Below are 12,902 nucleotides of genomic sequence, written 5' to 3' on the forward strand. Positions count from 1 at the left end.
ATTGACATATTCTGCCTTTATTCAAATATTATTAAAAATGTCTTAAAGATTTTGTAAGCATATTGCGTAATTGTGATAACTAGTAAAGCAAATTGTGTAACATCATTTTTTGGGCAGGATTATCAACTCCCTGTCATCATTTAACTCCAATACAGTATATTTTTATTGAAAAGTGTGTCTCATCTTTGCTGCTATCTTGTTACTCCTAACTACAACACGAATTCCAGAAAACTTCCAGACATTTTTTTCAATTTGAGTAAAGTGAAAAATAAAAGACTTTCAAATCACATGAGCCAACATTTATTTCACAATAGAACATAGATAAAACAAATGTTTAAACTGAGAATTTTTACACTCTTATCCACAAAATGAGCTCATTTCAAATTTGATGCCTGCTACAGGTCTCAAAAAAGTTGGTTTGGGGGCAACAAATGGCTGAAAAACCAAGAAATCTTGAAGAAATTCAGCTGGGGGAACATCTAGCAACCAATTAATTTAATTGATATCAGGTCTGTAACATGATTAGCTATAAAAGGCATGTCTTGGAGAGGCAGAGTCTCAGAAATAAAGATGAGCAATCTGTGAAAGAGTGCATAAAAAGATTGTGGAATACTTTAAAAACAATGTTCCTCAATGTGAAATTGCAAAGGCTTTGCAAATCTCATCATCTACAGTGCATAACTTCATCAAAAGATTCAGAGAAACTGGAGAAATCTGTGCGTAATTTAATTAGACATACGGTCTAAATCCTGACTGGAAATCCTCACAGATACCATTTCTTTCTAAAAAGGAACATAGTTGTGATGAAACTGCCTTTTCTAGTATTTTTGACAGAAAAGTGAAATTTGAAAGTGGCCTGCAATTGACATTCTCTAGGATCAAGTTGTGTTTTTTAGAATCAAGAGGTTTAATAATAGCCAGCTTATAAGTTTTTGGTACGTATCCTAGTGATAAAGATGAATTGATGATATTAAGAAGAGGATCTATGACCTCTGGAAGCATCTCTTTCAATAGCTTAGTCAGTATAGGGTCTAACATACAATCATGTTGTTGATTTTGATGATTTAACAAGTTTAGATAATTCTTCCTCTCCTAAAGCAATGAATGAACTGAATTTTGCCTCAGGGACACTACAATGCACTGTCTGTGCACTTTTCTCTCCAATATTATCAATCTTGCAAATAAAGAAGTTCATAAAGTCATTACTGTTGTGCTGTTTGGAAACATCAAAAGTTGAAGCTTTATTTCTTGTTAATTTAACCACTGTATCAAATAAATACCTAGGGTTGTTTATTTTCTTCAAAGAGTTTTGAAAAATAAGTAGATCTAGCATTTTTAAGGCCTTTCTGTACTCAATCGTTCTCTTTCCACAAAATGTGAAAAAATTCTAGTTTTGTTTTCTTCCAGCTGCGCTCCATTTTTCTGGCTGCTCCTTTTAGGGCCAGAGTGTGCTCATTGTACCACGGCGTTGGATTAATTTCCTTAATCTTCTTTAAGGGCAGAGGAGCAACTGAGTCTAATGTGCTGGAAAAGACAGAGTCAATAGTTTCAGTTGCAACATCGAGTTCTTCTAAGCTGTCTGGTATGCTAAAGACCCCGATATACTTCAAACAAAGTTCTTTTTCGTTCTTTGTTTAGGGGTAAAACGAAGTTCAAGACACGTGAGCTGCGATATACTGTAATCGAACATCCCACACTGCTGAGAGCGACAGTTAGATGAATATGTAAATACGTGCTGTACACTTTCTTCTCGGTAACAAAGTAAACACAACAGCAAGCTTTTTTTTACATTTTTTTAGAAAGCATAAGAAAAGTGTCTGATCATAACATGGGTATGTTCGCACAAGCTCTGCAAATTAGCACTCCAGTCACGTCATGTTTATTTATATAGCATATAGATGTTTATTAAATAGATTACAGCAGATTTAAAGTATCAATCACGAAATACAGTGTCAGTGCCTCATTTCATCAGAAGCACAACTTCATTTTGTACTATAAGGCAGCTATCCAGTGTGTTCATGTTTCACCTGCGGAGATCTTACCTCAACAAACTCTACAGATTAAATGAGTCAGAGACGCGTTCCACGCGAATGAAGGCGGAGCCTCAGTGCACACCTCCTATTACGTTACTGCCATGAACCAATGGTGTCATGAAGGTTCATGGCGATAACGTAATAGGAGGTGTGCACTGAGGCTCCACCTTCATTCGCGTGGAACGCGTCTCTGACTCATTTGAGAAACCATTTTGGTTTCTCAAGATGGCGCCTGTGTGCTGGGCCTGCCGTCTATCGCTCCTGTGGTCGCTTGTCTGGTTGTCTGCTCTATTTTTAAACTGTTACACGCTTTTAACCTACGACCGCCAAGCACTCTTGGATATCCGCAACTCGGTTTCGACCTCATTTACAAACTCTTACACTTTAGCTGTGGACTGCTCCTTTAATAAGGCAGATGAGCCGTTCATATCGGCTGTCCCGGGACATATCCGCCGGTGGCCCCTCAGCATCCCGCGGAGAAAGCGAAGGAGGAAACGAGGAAACCGCGGAGGTTATATCGTGAAGCTAAAGGCTCACCTGCCTGGCTTTCTCTCGGATCCTTCCCGCGAATCGCCTTACGGCGGTTCTACTATCTGGCGCCCGCGGGACGTGGCATACCGGTGACTTCGTCATGTTCTCCCCGCGCACCCGAGCCCTGTTTTCCGTTCCGGTCCCTCGTTCCGGAGCCTCGGCTCCAGACGTCGGGGAGTGACTCACAGAAATCTGCGCACGCTAAAAAGAGCGTCCTCATCTCCTGTTATCATCCCTCCACCGAAGATGGCATTATTAAATGCCCGTTCTTTGGTGAACAAGACCTTCCTACTAAATGATTTTTACTCAGCTCACAACTTGGATTTTATGTTCATCACGGAATCCTGGATAAAGGTTGGTGATCTAACTCCGTTTTCTGAACTGATCCCTGCTGACTGTACATTTTTTAACTCTCCTCGTCCGAGTGGACGCGGGGGTGGCATAGTAACTATTTTAAAGAACTCCCTCTCTGCACGCTGTCGATTGGTCCCTGGAACGGCCTTCTCCAGCTTTGAGGCTCAGTTTCTTCATTTGGACTGGAACGGTCCTGTATGTCTAGTGGTGATTTATCGTCCTCCGCACTCCACTAAGGATTTCATACAGCATTTCACTGAACTGATTGGCAATATTGCCACAAATTACGACCGCTTCCTATTGGTGGGCGACTTTAATATCCATGTCTGCTGTCCGTCTAACCCCTTATCACATGAGTTTCTTAATATTATTAATGCTTTTAATCTTTCCCAGTGGATAAATGACTCTACACATATTTTGGGTCATACGTTGGATCTTGTACTCTCATATGGGTTTGATGTGACTGATGTTGTGCTCTCTGATTTTATGATTTCTGATCATAAGCCTATATTATTCACAGTATCTCTTCCAGAGCTCTCTCATTCTTCTAATACAACTGTAAGTCTCTCTCGTTTCTACTCTCCTCAGTTTAGCACAAATTTTAACTTGTGTTTTGCTGAATGTGGCTCACAATTGAACTTGGATCAACCATTATCTGACTTGGATGCTGATCAACATCTGAGCCTCCTGAACTCTGCCTGGCTTAAGGCAGCAAATGCAACTGCCCCTCTTAAGCCCCACAAACAGAAATCTAAATCTGATCTGTGGCAAAACTCTGATACCCGTCTCTTAAGACAAAACTGCAGAAAGGCAGAACGTAAATGGAAACAAGACAGGCTGCATATCTCTCTTCAAATGTTCAGAGACTCACTTACATCTTACCAGACTGCAGCTAAGTCTGCAAAAGCTGCATATTTCTCTAACCTAATTGAAACTAATCATTCTAAACCAAAGGTTTTGTTTTCAATTATTCAATCTGTTACCAATCCTTCTGTTAACACTTTGCCTGTTGCCTCTGATGCTCTATGTGAAAACTTCTTGAGATACTTTAGTGACAAAATTACGAACTTAAGACTTGGTGTCTGTCCCACCTTAACGTTAACCAATTCTCTAATTATGTCACCTGCCTCTGCATTTTTGGATGCTTTTGAACCCATTAATCTCCAGGAATTGAAGGAGGTGATTGTCAATCTTAAACCCTCATTTTGTCCGAGTGATATTATTCACCCCAAATTTTTTAAATTAATTATTGATTCGATTGGGCCTGGTCTGTTATCTTTTGTTAATAAGTGTCTCCAAACTGGCTCTGTTCCTGCTGACCTTAAAGTCGCCACAGTCACTCCTCTGCTCAAGAAGCCTTCACTGGACCCCACTGTCCTGAAAAATTTTCGTCCTATTTCTGTTTTACCTTTTATTACAAAAGTTTTAGAGAAAATTGTGCTGAATCAACTTCAACATTTTATGACTAGCAATTCTATTTATGAGGTTTTTCAGTCTGGTTTTAAGTCTGCTCACAGCACTGAGTCCGCCCTTCTGAGAGTGCTAAACGACATTTACCTCTCTACTGACTCTGGGGACTCTGTGATTCTTATTCTTTTAGATTTATCAGCCGCTTTTGATACCATAGACCACTCCTTACTATTAGCTAGACTAGAGTCTTGGGTAGGTCTAAAAGCTAACGCTCTGAAATGGTTTCAGTCATACCTATCTGACAGAAGATTTTTAGTGAAACTGGGTAATTTTTCCTCTTCCCCTGCTCCTCTGACCTGTGGCCTTCCACAAGGCTCTATCTTAGCTCCCTCTCTATTCTCTCTGTACATGCTCCCTTTGGGCTCTATTCTACGAAAGCATGGTGTGTCCTTTCATTTCTACGCAGATGACACTCAAATCTATCCTCCAGTCAAGAAAAACAATTCCACTGCAATCACCTCTCTTCTCCAATGTTTAGAGGAGATTAAACTATGGTTAGCACAAAACTTCCTCTTCTTAAACAAAGACAAGACTGAGGTAATTGTATTCGGTCCCAATGAGAACTCTCAGTGTACAAGCCCTGAGCTAGAAAGTTTATCTCCTTTTAGATCGACACGGGTGCAGAACCTAGGTATTATTATTGACCAGCATTTAAAATTTGACAGACATATTTCCTCTGTTATTGGATCCAGTTTTTATCAGCTTCGCTTACTGTCTAAAATCAAAAACTTTCTCACCCCAAAAACTCTCGAAATGGCTGTTCATGCATTTGTTACGTCGCATCTAGATTATTGCAATTCCTTATATTGCAGTATATCTAAATCTCAAATTGCCCGACTTCAGCTAGTCCAAAATGCTGCTGCCAGACTTCTCTTAAAGTGTCGCAAACATGAACACATCACTCCGATTCTTAGATCCCTTCATTGGCTGCCGATTTGTCAGAGAATTTACTTTAAAATTCTCCTATTCGTTTACAAATCCCTACATAACAAAGCTCCTGTTTATCTATCTGAACTCCTTCACTCCTATACTCCACCCAGAAGCCTCCGTTCCTGTGATCAGGCTTTGTTGGTCGTTCCACGCACTAGACTGAAGCGTAGAGGTGAGCGTGCATTTGCGGTAGCAGGGCCACGACTCTGGAATACTCTACCTTTAGAGATTAGGCTGGCCCCTTCCTTGCCTATTTTTAAGTCCCTGCTAAAAACTTTTTTATTTTCTTTAGTGTACTGATCTCCATGATATGTTAACTTTTAATAGGTGGTTTTATATATATATATTTTTTCTTTTTTCTTCTGGTTTATTTTGTTGTATGTGTGATATTCTTTCTCTTCTGTAAAGCACTTTGGTCAGCCTGGGGGCTGTTGGAAATGTGCTATACAAATAAACTTGAACTTGAACTTGAAGGTGTTTTGCAGCTGAAGCGAACTTTTCCTAAAAAGTTCACTTTGACAAGCCCTTTCAAACTTCCAAAAAGAACACTAAACAAACTTTGTTTTGGCCTGATTTTGTTCGAAATGACGTCACATCAGCTCGTTCTTTGATTTCATTTGAGGTATATCGGGGCCTTAAGGCGATAAAACTGATCAGGAAGATTATTTAGTGGTATTTAATCTTAAGTGGTAGAAGTGATGGTTCTTACCATATTTATGGCAGGGTGGCATTTTTTAAAATTTTATTCTTGATGTGGTTTTACTTTTTCAGATTTTCTGAGATTTTTTACATTTATTTTGGTCTGGATTTGGAGTCTAAAATGCATTGTCGATGGAGCTATTGCACTCGAAGCCGAAGTGGAATTGAGAAGTTTGAGAAACAGTGGACTAATGAGCAAGATGATTTACAGCCGCGATGATTTACTAGTGCATCGATTCTTCAGGTTACGTATATTTTCAATGTAATGTTAACACCAAGTTGAATACCTCTTAAAATAAGCATCCGTGGGATAGTTTCAAAATCCAGACATTTTCAGAGACAAGAGAAGAGATACTTTGATGATTGCTGTGTACAGAATTTATCTGAGAAAGCCGTGGCTCGTAAACATTATTTCACCACACGGTGTCAGTGCTCATCTAAACTAGTGACCGCAACACTGAAGTTTGCATGAGACCTGGTGAATGAGATCAGAATTAACTCATCTTTTTAATACTGTTCTTACAAGAATTAACCATGGTTTTACTACAAGTAAAAAAAAACATAGCCACAAATCAACCATGGTATTTGTAGTAAAACTGTGGTAATACAAGTAAGCAACCTGCGAAAAAACATGGTTACTATATTTTTTTCAATAATAAAACAATAGTTAATTGACGTAAGGGAGATCATCAGTCAAATTCATTTAAAAATATAATTTCAACAGGTATGAAATACGATCAGTAAGAGAAAAAAACAATGTTAATAATAAGATGAGCACTGGACTGCAGCAGGGTAGTTGGAAAATACATTTATTTATTATTCAGAATGCACATTTAAGGGAAATACATTTATAGGAACATTTCAGCAGGTAGAAGATATGAGATGTAAATGTCTTCAGTTTGGAAATTCATAGGTCTTCTACACACAAACGTACGTGCCGTGTATTATTTTAAAAGAATGATCTTCATCCTGTCGTATCAGTCTCACCCATGCTTCCTCTATTCTTGTTGTGTCAGGAAATAGTGAAAACTGAGCTAAAGGTGTCATTGTTTAGAATTAGAGCCGCTGGATCGCTGCAGTAACACCGGCGAGAGGATTCAGCCATTAGTTTTGATTGTGAGAGCTAATTAACACTTGTGTTTGTTTGGAAAGTCACCTCTGTATTGCAATAAATGCAAAGTCCTCTGTAGCTCACTGTGATAAATCGTGTTCCCTGAACTTTTCAGATTGTGGGATCTAACCTCATGTGACTTTATAAAATTGTTATAAAAAGTGGCATTGCAACATGGGTTTGAAACTCAGTGTAGCACATACCCAGAATACACGACAAAGACAAAGGAGAAGAAGAAGAGAGGAGAGTGAAGGTGTGTCGTTGTCTTTATGGAAACCCAAGCTAACACACCTCCTGAATTGTAGCGACCAATAGATGCGCAGCACTATTTGACGGGCAAAGTTGCTTTGTTTGGTCTCCTAGCTGAATTTGCATACTTGATGATTATCCGATCGGATTTCGAGATGGAGTACGTTCTTCACAGGATCATTAAACACATAGAAAAATGCATTTGTCCGTTTTGTGACATGTCTCAATGAATAGCTCAAGTCCGGAGCTTTAAAACGAGATCAAACTCGATAGGTCGGAAAGGCATAGGGAAGAAGTTATGGTTTACAGACAGAATTATATCGTTAAAATGCACACTAGCACAAATACACTCCTTTAAACACTAGGAAACATGCATACGCTTCAAAATACAGGATGGGTATATGTTGGCATAATTTGTATTTTACATATACAGTCAAAAATGTATGTTTGTGAGTTTCTGTATGTGTCTGTGTGTGTTTTTGTGTGTCCCTGTGTGTGTGGGGTGTTGGAATGTGGATCTGGTCAGTCTCTGGGGGGGGTGCTCCTTTTGAAGTCACCAAAGTGAGGAAGTTGGACTTTTCTGTTTACCATCGCAGGCCCACAAACCTGCCGAAAGTCACAGCCGTCCGGCGCCGATTTAGTGATTTATAAACAAAGTTCACCAGGTTAAAAGCGTTCTGAAAACTCCAAAGATTATTGACTCTGAACGGATCCATCCAGGCGTTACAATGATAACTGCGCGGTTTCATTGCTTGGTTTCTTGCAGCAGTAGTACATATCCAAATATATATCCAAATTAGGCTTTCAAAGCATCGAATGATTGATATTTGCTTTACAATTTTTACATTTTGATTCCACAAATCTACCATTACATCCTGGGCGGGGCTAACAAGAACTGACGAATCAAACTTTGCGTTTGTGTGAAATGCACCAATCAGGAGAGGGCGAACTACGAAACTGCCTATAATTGACCATGAATACTGCATTTAATGATTCTTTTAACTAAATAAATAAAGTTATAGTGTTTTATTATAATTATTATCGCTTATTATTTTGTACAACTTTTTTTTTTTTCCAAATTTGTCACCAACCGGAAAACCAGAGAATGTTAGTGTGAACAGGTAAGCTAACAGGTGTATAATCACACCATAGTCTGTAGGTTACAGCAATATTATGTCCACACAGACACATTTATGTCAGGATTGATAACTCGAGATTCAATTGCAAGTTACAAACTCCTTTATTAAGGAAATGCACCAGAGAAAATGAACAACGTGAGTGGTCGGAAGACTGTGGTCAAAGTCCCTTTAAGACAAGTCATTTCACTCGGCGGCCATCTTTGAAACGCCTCTCGGGCATCCTGGGCATCATGCAATCTCTTTGAATGGGGAAACATCAAATTCTCCAAAACTGTTTACCAACCTTACGATTAAATTTCATATTTGAAATCACCAATGAAATCTAACAACAACCGGCTCATAAATTTAGATTCTAAACGCTCGAATCATGCCAAAAAAAAATTATTTTTCAGGCTGGATCAAGCTAATGCACATGCGCAGACCTAAATGCGCGTCTCTTTGGAGGCGTGCGTCTGACTGTTGCTATAGAAACCGGTGATTCTAACGGCCGCTGAAGTGACGCGATGACTTTACCAGTCGGCGATTGGCTCTTATTTAGAAGGCGTGACTTATTCCGCCATATTGCGCGTTACATTTTCTCCCATTCAAAACCAGTGCCCAAGGAAGTCGACCGGAAGTTGAAGTCGGCCGCGTGCCGCCATCTTGTAGCAGAACTTCACTTGCGTTAGCATCCCATTGACTCCCATTCATTTTGAAATATTCTGATATTATTTTCATCTCTTTAATGCTTCAGTAACTATCAGAAGACACTGACCAGGTTTATAATCCAGATAGGGTTCGTTCTGCGTTACAATGTGTCCCGCTATACTATACAGTTACGATACAACTGGCGTAATCAACTTTTATTAATTTCTGTTGAGAAACCATGGAAAAAGATGAATAAAGACTGAGAGGAAGAACCTGAACATCCAGAAAACATTATTTCAAGACATTTACAGCATTTGTACTGTCTCGTCTATTTATGTCGTCTTCTGTGAGAGTGTTCACTGTCAAACACAATTATTTACATTTGAATTTCTGGAAAAAAAAAAGGCATTTATTTTATATGAAAAAAATAATTGTCTTTTAATGACAATATTTTAGTTTGTCATGTATATTTTTTAATTAAATCAGATAACAGTTTTAGCTGTCATATGGTCATGTTATAATGTGCCCCGCCTATGGGGCATGTTGTCACATTTCACTTCCCTTCTTTTGGAGTAAATAAAGAAGAAAGTATACACTGTATTAATGAAACAAAGCCACATATTTGTACCAGACATGTGTGAAATTAATGTGGAACAAAATAAATTCCCTGAACCCTCAGTAGATTTACACAAACTGAGAAAGTCAAAAAGCGTTAGGTTGTGCCCCGCCGCTCAGAGATAATGCTAAAAAATGTGATTCAGTTCCTCTAAGTGCGTGAACAGGAAAGAGACAGTCGATCAGTCAATTTGGACAGCATTAGTTCGTTCCCACCAATGCAATAATTGATTCAATAATGTTATGCGGACAGACTGGTGAAATAGAGTGCCAGGCTTTGATCAAACTTCATTAAAGCTGTTTTGATCCTCCATTTGAATCTGGAGCGTTTCTTCACAGCAGCTGCTCTTGGTAACAGACCTGAGAGTCGATCACCGAACTGATGGAGGCTTTAAGATTCACAACTAGAGACCAGAAGATCCTAAATCAAGTTCAGATCTGAGACAAATCCTACAGGAACAGATCCAGACCAGAGCAAAGCATGCTGGGAACTGCCCAGTTTCAGTTCGTTCAACACCAATAATGATGAAGTGAACTTCAGTTTGACGTGTTTAAGTGGATTTACTCCATTAAATCAGGACAGAATGTGCAGTAATTGTGTGCTTTAACTCATTTTAATGAAGTTCATTTAACAAGCAGCAGAAATCATGTTTACAGTGTAGATTAAAAGATGGACAGATTGATAATTCCTGATTGTGATGTGTTTTATCTCCATCAGATTCCCATCGGATCACTCTGGATCTGAACACAGTGAATAAACGCCTCCGTCTGTCTAAGAGGAACACAGTGATTACTGTCACTCACACACCACAGTCGTATCCTGATCATCCAGACAGATTTGATTATCCTCAGGTGTTGTGTAGAGAGAGTGTGAGTGATCGACGCTGTTACTGGGAGATTGAGTGGAGTGGGAGTATGTTAATAACAGATGGTGTGAATATATCAGTGTCATATAAGAGCATCAGCAGGAAGGGAGATGGTTATGAGTGTGTGTTTGGATGGAATGATCAGTCCTGGAATTTAAACTGCTCTTCTGTCTTCAATTACTCATTCATACACAATAAGATACAGACTGAACTCCCTGTAGAGCCCATCATCAGTAGAACAGAAGAGTATGTGAATTACTATAGAACAGGAGTGTATGTGGATCACAGTGCAGGAACTCTGTCCTTCTACAGCGTCTCTGGAGACACAATGAGCCTCATCCACACAGTCCAGACCACATTCACTCAACCGCTCTATCCTGGGTTTAGGATTACTGAATCAGCATCAGTGAAACTTTGTTGATGAATCAGAACAGAGAGACTCTACCCATAATGCTTTGAGCTGATGATGAATCAGAACAGAGAGACTCTACCCATAATGCTTTGAGCTGATGATGAATCAGAACAGAGAGACTCTACCCATAATGCTTTGAGCTGATGATGAATCAGAATAGAGATGATGAATCTCTACCCATAATGCTTTGAGCTGATGATGAATCAGAACAGAGACTCTACCCATAATGCTTTGAGCTGATGATGAATCAGAACAGAGAGACTCTACCCATAATGCTTTGAGCTGATGATGAATCAGAACAGAGAGACTCTACCCATAATGCTTTGAGCTGTTGATGAATCAGAACAGACTCTACCCATAATGCTTTGAGCTGATGATGAATCAGAACAGAGAGACTCTACCCATAATGCTTTGAGCTGATGATGAATCAGAACAGAGACTCTACCCATAATGCTTTGAGCTGTTGATGAATCAGAACAGAGAGACTCTACCCATAATGCTTTGAGCTGATGATGAATCAGAACAGAGAGACTCTACCCATAATGCTTTGAGCTGATGATGAATCAGAACAGACTCTACCCATAATGCTTTGAGCTGATGATGAATCAGAACAGAGAGACTCTACCCATAATGCTTTGAGCTGATGATGAATCAGAACAGAGAGACTCTACCCATAATGCTTTGAGCTGATGATGAATCAGAATAGAGACTCTACCCATAATGCTTTGAGCTGATGATGAATCAGAACAGAGACTCTACCCATAATGCTTTGAGCTGATGATGAATCAGAACAGAGAGACTCTACCCATAATGCTTTGAGCTGATGATGAATCAGAATAGAGACTCTACCCATAATGCTTTGAGCTGATGATGAATCAGAACAGAGAGACTCTACCCATAATGCTTTGAGCTGATGATGAATCAGAATAGAGACTCTACCCATAATGCTTTGAGCTGATGATGAATCAGAATAGAGACTCTACCCATAATGCTTTGAGCTGATGATGAATCAGAACAGAGACTCTACCCATAATGCTTTGAGCTGATGATGAATCAGAACAGAGAGACTCTACCCATAATGCTTTGAGCTGATGATGAATCAGAATAGAGACTCTACCCATAATGCTTTGAGCTGATGATGAATCAGAACAGAGACTCTACCCATAATGCTTTGAGCTGATGATTGTAACGATGTAGCGGTTCGTACAGTTATTAATCAATTTATGGATGAAATATGAATATAATAATTCATAAATTGATTATGAATAAATTATTATTCATATATCGACCCAACGGGGAATTAAACATATATTGTGAATTGATTACAACGAATTATAATCAATTACATATATGATTAGTTCTGGTTTAATAATTATTTAGAGAAACTGTTAGTTTGTCCAGCAAATAAGCTCCTCATAGAATATTATCAAAGGAAGGGTTTTTCCTATGGCCATTAGAAAAAGACTTCCTCTTCTAGCATCCAAACGTAGCAAAGATATAGGATCGAAACGTTAAAGTGACCTGGGTTTTATGAATGAGCAGGAGCACAATAAGCATGAAATGTAATGCGTTTTTAATATACGAAAACAACTACCGAGGTTATACGTCTAAATATATACAGAGGATATACACATATATATATACAAGGGGAAAGTAGAAAAGGAAGGAAAGAGAGAAGGCAAGTAGCAAACTTACAAACAGTCCTTGAGCCAGCGCGGAAAACAGTTTCCTTATCTAAGATTGAGAAACGGCAGTATACTTGCATTGGTTGTGCATGTCGGATTTCAGTTTAGCGCTGGTGCAGTTCGTTGGCTTCTTCCGTTCCGCGGGAAGGTTTGAACTGAGGACTTGAGAGTGAGTTTCGCT

The sequence above is a fragment of the Megalobrama amblycephala genome, linkage group LG1, assembly GCF_018812025.1.
Source record: "Megalobrama amblycephala isolate DHTTF-2021 linkage group LG1, ASM1881202v1, whole genome shotgun sequence".
NCBI classification, from domain to species: Eukaryota; Metazoa; Chordata; class Actinopteri; order Cypriniformes; family Xenocyprididae; genus Megalobrama; species Megalobrama amblycephala.